Genomic DNA, 10,000 nt, shown 5'->3' with positions numbered 1-10,000 from the left:
AACGGTAGAAATTAGCGGGGATAGGCCTCAGACATTACCCAAAGCTCCGGGAACGTGAGCGACGCAAGACGAATGGGCATTTTAAAGCAGATCTATGGCAGTTACTGACAGTGCCTGGCGTGGGTTACTTGTCTCCGTTGTCGAGAGGGGAAGACGACCCATGTATATGTAAAGGGCGATTTTTTTAGCAACCGTTAAGGCTGTTTTTCCCCTTCACTTGTATCGAGAGGGAAGCAAAGAACATGTATGGCGTGTACGTTTTTTTACGAATTTTCATTAGCAATCTAACGACATGAATTGCGAAGACGTTTTTTGAACAATTGTATTCCTTTCCCAAAACATCGAGTGCTAGTGTATAAAACCGCTAGAGAAAATAAATTGGCAGGCGAAACTTAAAAAGGAGAGACCCATGAACAGCATGGCCAGGCGGCTCACCTCGACGTTTTTCCCCCGAGCAAAGTCCGCCGAGACCCCCTGTATCCCACGGGGATGTACTGGCGTGCACTTAAAGGTTGATGCCGCTCTGTTACTTGGGAAACGAACCACAAGCCAAATCCAGCTAATTTGTGAATGACTTAGCTCTCCTGCTTTCTCGAGAACGTGCTTTTTTCGTCGGATGAAACTTCCACAGGCTTTTCCAGCAGATTTGCACCTGCACTCAAAAAAGTCAAAATTTTTACACATAGACCCCATCAAACGGGAGAAATTGGCCCGGATTGCTCTCATGTGCGTTACGGGGCATCGTTTCTCTCGCGCCGAATTCTCTCGAGCTGGGAAATCGCTCATTTTTGCGTCGCCAAATATCGTACGAACGCCGTGAAACTTCCACAGGCTTTTTCAGCAGATTTGCACGTGCACTCAAAAAAGTCAAAATTTTTACACATAGACCCCATCAAACGGGAGAAATTGGCCCGGATTGCTCTCATGTGCGTTACGGGGCATCGTTTCTCTCGCGCCGAATTCCATCGAGCTGGGAAATCGCTCATTTTTGCGTCGCCAAATATCGTACGAACGCCGTGAAACTTCCACAGGCTTTTTCAGCAGATTTGCACCTGCACTCAAAAAAGTCAAAATTTTTACACATAGACCCCATCAAACGGGAGAAATTGGCCCGGATTGCTCTCATGTGCGTTACGGGGCATCGTTTCTCTCGCGCCGAATTCTCTCGAGCTGGGAAATCGCTCATTTTTGCGTCGCCAAATATCGTACGAACGCCGTGAAACTTCCACAGGCTTTTTCAGCAGATTTGCACGTGCACTCAAAAAAGTCAAAATTTTTACACATAGACCCCATCAAACGGGAGAAATTGGCCCGGATTGCTCTCATGTGCGTTACGGGGCATCGTTTCTGTCGCGCCGAATTCCATCGAGCTGGGAAATCGCTCATTTTTGCGTCGCCAAATATCGTACGAACGCCGTGAAACTTCCACAGGCTTTTTCAGCAGATTTGCACGTGCACTCAAAAAAGTCAAAATTTGTACACATAGACCCCATCAAACGGGAGAAATTGGCCCGGATTGCTCTCATGTGCGTTACGGGGCATCGTTTCTCTCGCGCCGAATTCTCTCGAGCTGGGAAATCGCTCATTTTTGCGTCGCCAAATATCGTACGAACGCCGTGAAACTTCCACAGGCTTTTTCAGCAGATTTGCACGTGCACTCAAAAAAGTCAAAATTTTTACACATAGACCCCATCAAACGGGAGAAATTGGCCCGGATTGCTCTCATGTGCGTTACGGGGCATCGTTTCTGTCGCGCCGAATTCCATCGAGCTGGGAAATCGCTCATTTTTGCGTCGCCAAATATCGTACGAACGCCGTGAAACTTCCACAGGCTTTTCCAGCAGATTTGCACGTGCACTCAAAAAAGTCAAAATTTTTACACATAGACCCCATCAAACGGGAGAAATTGGCCGGGATTGCTCTCATGTGCGTTACGGGGCATCGTTTCTCTCGCGCCGAATTCCATCGAGCTGGGAAATCGCTCATTTTTGCGTCGCCAAATATCGTACGAACGCCGTGAAACTTCCACAGGCTTTTTCAGCAGATTTGCACGTGCACTCAAAAAAGTCAAAATTTGTACACATAGACCCCATCAAACGGGAGAAATTGGCCCGGATTGCTCTCATGTGCGTTACGGGGCATCGTTTCTCTCGCGCCGAATTCTCTCGAGCTGGGAAATCGCTCATTTTTGCGTCGCCAAATATCGTACGAACGCCGTGAAACTTCCACAGGCTTTTTCAGCAGATTTGCACGTGCACTCAAAAAAGTCAAAATTTTTACACATAGACCCCATCAAACGGGAGAAATTGGCCCGGATTGCTCTCATGTGCGTTACGGGGCATCGTTTCTGTCGCGCCGAATTCCATCGAGCTGGGAAATCGCTCATTTTTGCGTCGCCAAATATCGTACGAACGCCGTGAAACTTCCACAGGCTTTTCCAGCAGATTTGCACGTGCACTCAAAAAAGTCAAAATTTTTACACATAGACCCCATCAAACGGGAGAAATTGGCCGGGATTGCTCTCATGTGCGTTACGGGGCATCGTTTCTCTCGCTCCGAATTCCATCGAGCTGGGAAATCGCTCATTTTTGCGTCGCCAAATATCGTACGAACGCCGTGAAACTTCCACAGGCTTTTTCAGCAGATTTGCACGTGCACTCAAAAAAGTCAAAATTTTTACACATAGACCCCATCAAACGGGAGAAATTGGCCGGGATTGCTCTCATGTGCGTTACGGGGCATCGTTTCTCTCGCGCCGAATTCCATCGAGCTGGGAAATCGCTCATTTTTGCGTCGCCAAATATCGTACGAACGCCGTGAAACTTCCACAGGCTTTTCCAGCAGATTGGCACGTGCACTCAAAAAAGTCAAAATTTGTACACATAGACCCCATCAAACGGGAGAAATTGGCCGGGATTGCTCTCATGTGCGTTACGGGGCATCGTTTCTCTCGCTCCGAATTCCATCGAGCTGGGAAATCGCTCATTTTTGCGTCGCCAAATATCGTACGAACGCCGTGAAACTTCCACAGGCTTTTCCAGCAGATTTGCACCTGCACTCAAAAAAGTCAAAATTTTTACACATAGACCCCATCAAACGGGAGAAATTGGCCCGGATTGCTCTCATGTGCGTTACGGGGCATCGTTTCTCTCGCGCCGAATTCTCTCGAGCTGGGAAATCGCTCATTTTTGCGTCGCCAAATATCGTACGAACGCCGTGAAACTTCCACAGGCTTTTTCAGCAGATTTGCACCTGCACTCAAAAAAGTCAAAATTTTTACACATAGACCCCATCAAACGGGAGAAATTGGCCGGGATTGCTCTCATGTGCGTTACGGGGCATCGTTTCTCTCGCGCCGAATTCCATCGAGCTGGGAAATCGCTCATTTTTGCGTCGCCAAATATCGTACGAACGCCGTGAAACTTCCACAGGCTTTTCCAGCAGATTGGCACGTGCACTCAAAAAAGTCAAAATTTGTACACATAGACCCCATCAAACGGGAGAAATTGGCCCGGATTGCTCTCATGTGCGTTACGGGGCATCGTTTCTCTCGCTCCGAATTCCATCGAGCTTGGAAATCGCTCATTTTTGCGTCGCCAAATATCGTACGAACGCCGTGAAACTTCCACAGGCTTTTCCAGCAGATTTGCACCTGCACTCAAAAAAGTCAAAATTTTTACACATAGACCCCATCAAACGGGAGAAATTGGCCCGGATTGCTCTCATGTGCGTTACGGGGCATCGTTTCTCTCGCGCCGAATTCCATCGAGCTGGGAAATCGCTCATTTTTGCGTCGCCAAATATCGTACGAACGCCGTGAAACTTCCACAGGCTTTTTCAGCAGATTTGCACGTGCACTCAAAAAAGTCAAAATTTTTACACATAGACCCCATCAAACGGGAGAAATTGGCCGGGATTGCTCTCATGTGCGTTACGGGGCATCGTTTCTCTCGCGCCGAATTCCATCGAGCTGGGAAATCGCTCATTTTTGCGTCGCCAAATATCGTACGAACGCCGTGAAACTTCCACAGGCTTTTTCAGCAGATTTGCACGTGCACTCAAAAAAGTCAAAATTTGTACACATAGACCCCATCAAACGGGAGAAATTGGCCGGGATTGCTCTCATGTGCGTTACGGGGCATCGTTTCTCTCGCTCCGAATTCCATCGAGCTGGGAAATCGCTCATTTTTGCGTCGCCAAATATCGTACGAACGCCGTGAAACTTCCACAGGCTTTTTCAGCAGATTTGCACGTGCACTCAAAAAAGTCAAAATTTTTACACATAGACCCCATCAAACGGGAGAAATTGGCCGGGATTGCTCTCATGTGCGTTACGGGGCATCGTTTCTCTCGCGCCGAATTCCATCGAGCTGGGAAATCGCTCATTTTTGCGTCGCCAAATATCGTACGAACGCCGTGAAACTTCCACAGGCTTTTCCAGCAGATTTGCACGTGCACTCAAAAAAGTCAAAATTTTTACACATAGACCCCATCAAACGGGAGAAATTGGCCCGGATTGCTCTCATGTGCGTTACGGGGCATCGTTTCTCTCGCGCCGAATTCTCTCGAGCTGGGAAATCGCTCATTTTTGCGTCGCCAAATATCGTACGAACGCCGTGAAACTTCCACAGGCTTTTTCAGCAGATTTGCACCTGCACTCAAAAAAGTCAAAATTTTTACACATAGACCCCATCAAACGGGAGAAATTGGCCCGGATTGCTCTCATGTGCGTTACGGGGCATCGTTTCTCTCGCTCCGAATTCCATCGAGCTTGGAAATCGCTCATTTTTGCGTCGCCAAATATCGTACGAACGCCGTGAAACTTCCACAGGCTTTTCCAGCAGATTTGCACCTGCACTCAAAAAAGTCAAAATTTTTACACATAGACCCCATCAAACGGGAGAAATTGGCCGGGATTGCTCTCATGTGCGTTACGGGGCATCGTTTCTCTCGCTCCGAATTCCATCGAGCTGGGAAATCGCTCATTTTTGCGTCGCCAAATATCGTACGAACGCCGTGAAACTTCCACAGGCTTTTTCAGCAGATTTGCACGTGCACTCAAAAAAGTCAAAATTTGTACACATAGACCCCATCAAACGGGAGAAATTGGCCGGGATTGCTCTCATGTGCGTTACGGGGCATCGTTTCTCTCGCTCCGAATTCCATCGAGCTTGGAAATCGCTCATTTTTGCGTCGCCAAATATCGTACGAACGCCGTGAAACTTCCACAGGCTTTTCCAGCAGATTTGCACCTGCACTCAAAAAAGTCAAAATTTTTACACATAGACCCCATCAAACGGGAGAAATTGGCCCGGATTGCTCTCATGTGCGTTACGGGGCATCGTTTCTGTCGCGCCGAATTCCATCGAGCTGGGAAATCGCTCATTTTTGCGTCGCCAAATATCGTACGAACGCCGTGAAACTTCCACAGGCTTTTCCAGCAGATTGGCACGTGCACTCAAAAAAGTCAAAATTTGTACACATAGACCCCATCAAACGGGAGAAATTGGCCGGGATTGCTCTCATGTGCGTTACGGGGCATCGTTTCTCTCGCTCCGAATTCCATCGAGCTGGGAAATCGCTCATTTTTGCGTCGCCAAATATCGTACGAACGCCGTGAAACTTCCACAGGCTTTTTCAGCAGATTTGCACGTGCACTCAAAAAAGTCAAAATTTTTACACATAGACCCCATCAAACGGGAGAAATTGGCCGGGATTGCTCTCATGTGCGTTACGGGGCATCGTTTCTCTCGCGCCGAATTCCATCGAGCTGGGAAATCGCTCATTTTTGCGTCGCCAAATATCGTACGAACGCCGTGAAACTTCCACAGGCTTTTTCAGCAGATTTGCACGTGCACTCAAAAAAGTCAAAATTTTTACACATAGACCCCATCAAACGGGAGAAATTGGCCCGGATTGCTCTCATGTGCGTTACGGGGCATCGTTTCTCTCGCTCCGAATTCCATCGAGCTTGGAAATCGCTCATTTTTGCGTCGCCAAATATCGTACGAACGCCGTGAAACTTCCACAGGCTTTTCCAGCAGATTTGCACCTGCACTCAAAAAAGTCAAAATTTTTACACATAGACCCCATCAAACGGGAGAAATTGGCCCGGATTGCTCTCATGTGCGTTACGGGGCATCGTTTCTCTCGCGCCGAATTCTCTCGAGCTGGGAAATCGCTCATTTTTGCGTCGCCAAATATCGTACGAACGCCGTGAAACTTCCACAGGCTTTTTCAGCAGATTTGCACCTGCACTCAAAAAAGTCAAAATTTGTACACATAGACCCCATCAAACGGGAGAAATTGGCCGGGATTGCTCTCATGTGCGTTACGGGGCATCGTTTCTCTCGCTCCGAATTCCATCGAGCTGGGAAATCGCTCATTTTTGCGTCGCCAAATATCGTACGAACGCCGTGAAACTTCCACAGGCTTTTTCAGCAGATTTGCACGTGCACTCAAAAAAGTCAAAATTTTTACACATAGACCCCATCAAACGGGAGAAATTGGCCGGGATTGCTCTCATGTGCGTTACGGGGCATCGTTTCTCTCGCGCCGAATTCCATCGAGCTGGGAAATCGCTCATTTTTGCGTCGCCAAATATCGTACGAACGCCGTGAAACTTCCACAGGCTTTTCCAGCAGATTTGCACGTGCACTCAAAAAAGTCAAAATTTTTACACATAGACCCCATCAAACGGGAGAAATTGGCCCGGATTGCTCTCATGTGCGTTACGGGGCATCGTTTCTCTCGCGCCGAATTCTCTCGAGCTGGGAAATCGCTCATTTTTGCGTCGCCAAATATCGTACGAACGCCGTGAAACTTCCACAGGCTTTTTCAGCAGATTTGCACCTGCACTCAAAAAAGTCAAAATTTTTACACATAGACCCCATCAAACGGGAGAAATTGGCCCGGATTGCTCTCATGTGCGTTACGGGGCATCGTTTCTCTCGCTCCGAATTCCATCGAGCTTGGAAATCGCTCATTTTTGCGTCGCCAAATATCGTACGAACGCCGTGAAACTTCCACAGGCTTTTCCAGCAGATTTGCACCTGCACTCAAAAAAGTCAAAATTTTTACACATAGACCCCATCAAACGGGAGAAATTGGCCCGGATTGCTCTCATGTGCGTTACGGGGCATCGTTTCTGTCGCGCCGAATTCCATCGAGCTGGGAAATCGCTCATTTTTGCGTCGCCAAATATCGTACGAACGCCGTGAAACTTCCACAGGCTTTTTCAGCAGATTTGCACCTGCACTCAAAAAAGTCAAAATTTGTACACATAGACCCCATCAAACGGGAGAAATTGGCCGGGATTGCTCTCATGTGCGTTACGGGGCATCGTTTCTCTCGCTCCGAATTCCATCGAGCTGGGAAATCGCTCATTTTTGCGTCGCCAAATATCGTACGAACGCCGTGAAACTTCCACAGGCTTTTTCAGCAGATTTGCACGTGCACTCAAAAAAGTCAAAATTTTTACACATAGACCCCATCAAACGGGAGAAATTGGCCGGGATTGCTCTCATGTGCGTTACGGGGCATCGTTTCTCTCGCGCCGAATTCCATCGAGCTGGGAAATCGCTCATTTTTGCGTCGCCAAATATCGTACGAACGCCGTGAAACTTCCACAGGCTTTTCCAGCAGATTTGCACGTGCACTCAAAAAAGTCAAAATTTTTACACATAGACCCCATCAAACGGGAGAAATTGGCCCGGATTGCTCTCATGTGCGTTACGGGGCATCGTTTCTCTCGCGCCGAATTCTCTCGAGCTGGGAAATCGCTCATTTTTGCGTCGCCAAATATCGTACGAACGCCGTGAAACTTCCACAGGCTTTTTCAGCAGATTTGCACCTGCACTCAAAAAAGTCAAAATTTTTACACATAGACCCCATCAAACGGGAGAAATTGGCCCGGATTGCTCTCATGTGCGTTACGGGGCATCGTTTCTCTCGCTCCGAATTCCATCGAGCTTGGAAATCGCTCATTTTTGCGTCGCCAAATATCGTACGAACGCCGTGAAACTTCCACAGGCTTTTCCAGCAGATTTGCACCTGCACTCAAAAAAGTCAAAATTTTTACACATAGACCCCATCAAACGGGAGAAATTGGCCCGGATTGCTCTCATGTGCGTTACGGGGCATCGTTTCTGTCGCGCCGAATTCCATCGAGCTGGGAAATCGCTCATTTTTGCGTCGCCAAATATCGTACGAACGCCGTGAAACTTCCACAGGCTTTTCCAGCAGATTGGCACGTGCACTCAAAAAAGTCAAAATTTGTACACATAGACCCCATCAAACGGGAGAAATTGGCCGGGATTGCTCTCATGTGCGTTACGGGGCATCGTTTCTCTCGCTCCGAATTCCATCGAGCTGGGAAATCGCTCATTTTTGCGTCGCCAAATATCGTACGAACGCCGTGAAACTTCCACAGGCTTTTTCAGCAGATTTGCACGTGCACTCAAAAAAGTCAAAATTTGTACACATAGACCCCATCAAACGGGAGAAATTGGCCGGGATTGCTCTCATGTGCGTTACGGGGCATCGTTTCTCTCGCGCCGAATTCCATCGAGCTGGGAAATCGCTCATTTTTGCGTCGCCAAATATCGTACGAACGCCGTGAAACTTCCACAGGCTTTTTCAGCAGATTTGCACGTGCACTCAAAAAAGTCAAAATTTTTACACATAGACCCCATCAAACGGGAGAAATTGGCCGGGATTGCTCTCATGTGCGTTACGGGGCATCGTTTCTCTCGCGCCGAATTCCATCGAGCTGGGAAATCGCTCATTTTTGCGTCGCCAAATATCGTACGAACGCCGTGAAACTTCCACAGGCTTTTTCAGCAGATTTGCACGTGCACTCAAAAAAGTCAAAATTTTTACACATAGACCCCATCAAACGGGAGAAATTGGCCCGGATTGCTCTCATGTGCGTTACGGGGCATCGTTTCTCTCGCTCCGAATTCCATCGAGCTTGGAAATCGCTCATTTTTGCGTCGCCAAATATCGTACGAACGCCGTGAAACTTCCACAGGCTTTTCCAGCAGATTTGCACCTGCACTCAAAAAAGTCAAAATTTTTACACATAGACCCCATCAAACGGGAGAAATTGGCCCGGATTGCTCTCATGTGCGTTACGGGGCATCGTTTCTCTCGCGCCGAATTCTCTCGAGCTGGGAAATCGCTCATTTTTGCGTCGCCAAATATCGTACGAACGCCGTGAAACTTCCACAGGCTTTTTCAGCAGATTTGCACCTGCACTCAAAAAAGTCAAAATTTGTACACATAGACCCCATCAAACGGGAGAAATTGGCCGGGATTGCTCTCATGTGCGTTACGGGGCATCGTTTCTCTCGCTCCGAATTCCATCGAGCTGGGAAATCGCTCATTTTTGCGTCGCCAAATATCGTACGAACGCCGTGAAACTTCCACAGGCTTTTTCAGCAGATTTGCACGTGCACTCAAAAAAGTCAAAATTTTTACACATAGACCCCATCAAACGGGAGAAATTGGCCGGGATTGCTCTCATGTGCGTTACGGGGCATCGTTTCTCTCGCGCCGAATTCCATCGAGCTGGGAAATCGCTCATTTTTGCGTCGCCAAATATCGTACGAACGCCGTGAAACTTCCACAGGCTTTTCCAGCAGATTTGCACGTGCACTCAAAAAAGTCAAAATTTTTACACATAGACCCCATCAAACGGGAGAAATTGGCCCGGATTGCTCTCATGTGCGTTACGGGGCATCGTTTCTCTCGCGCCGAATTCTCTCGAGCTGGGAAATCGCTCATTTTTGCGTCGCCAAATATCGTACGAACGCCGTGAAACTTCCACAGGCTTTTTCAGCAGATTTGCACGTGCACTCAAAAAAGTCAAAATTTTTACACATAGACCCCATCAAACGGGAGAAATTGGCCCGGATTGCTCTCATGTGCGTTACGGGGCATCGTTTCTCTCGCTCCGAATTCCATCGAGCTTGGAAATCGCTCATTTTTGCGTCGCCAA

This window comes from Lampetra fluviatilis, unplaced genomic scaffold (genome assembly GCF_964198595.1).
Source record: "Lampetra fluviatilis unplaced genomic scaffold, kcLamFluv1.1 SCAFFOLD_383, whole genome shotgun sequence".
NCBI classification, from domain to species: domain Eukaryota; kingdom Metazoa; phylum Chordata; class Hyperoartia; order Petromyzontiformes; family Petromyzontidae; genus Lampetra; species Lampetra fluviatilis.
The sequence above is the reverse complement of the archived record's forward strand: the minus strand, read 5'-3'. Positions refer to the sequence as shown.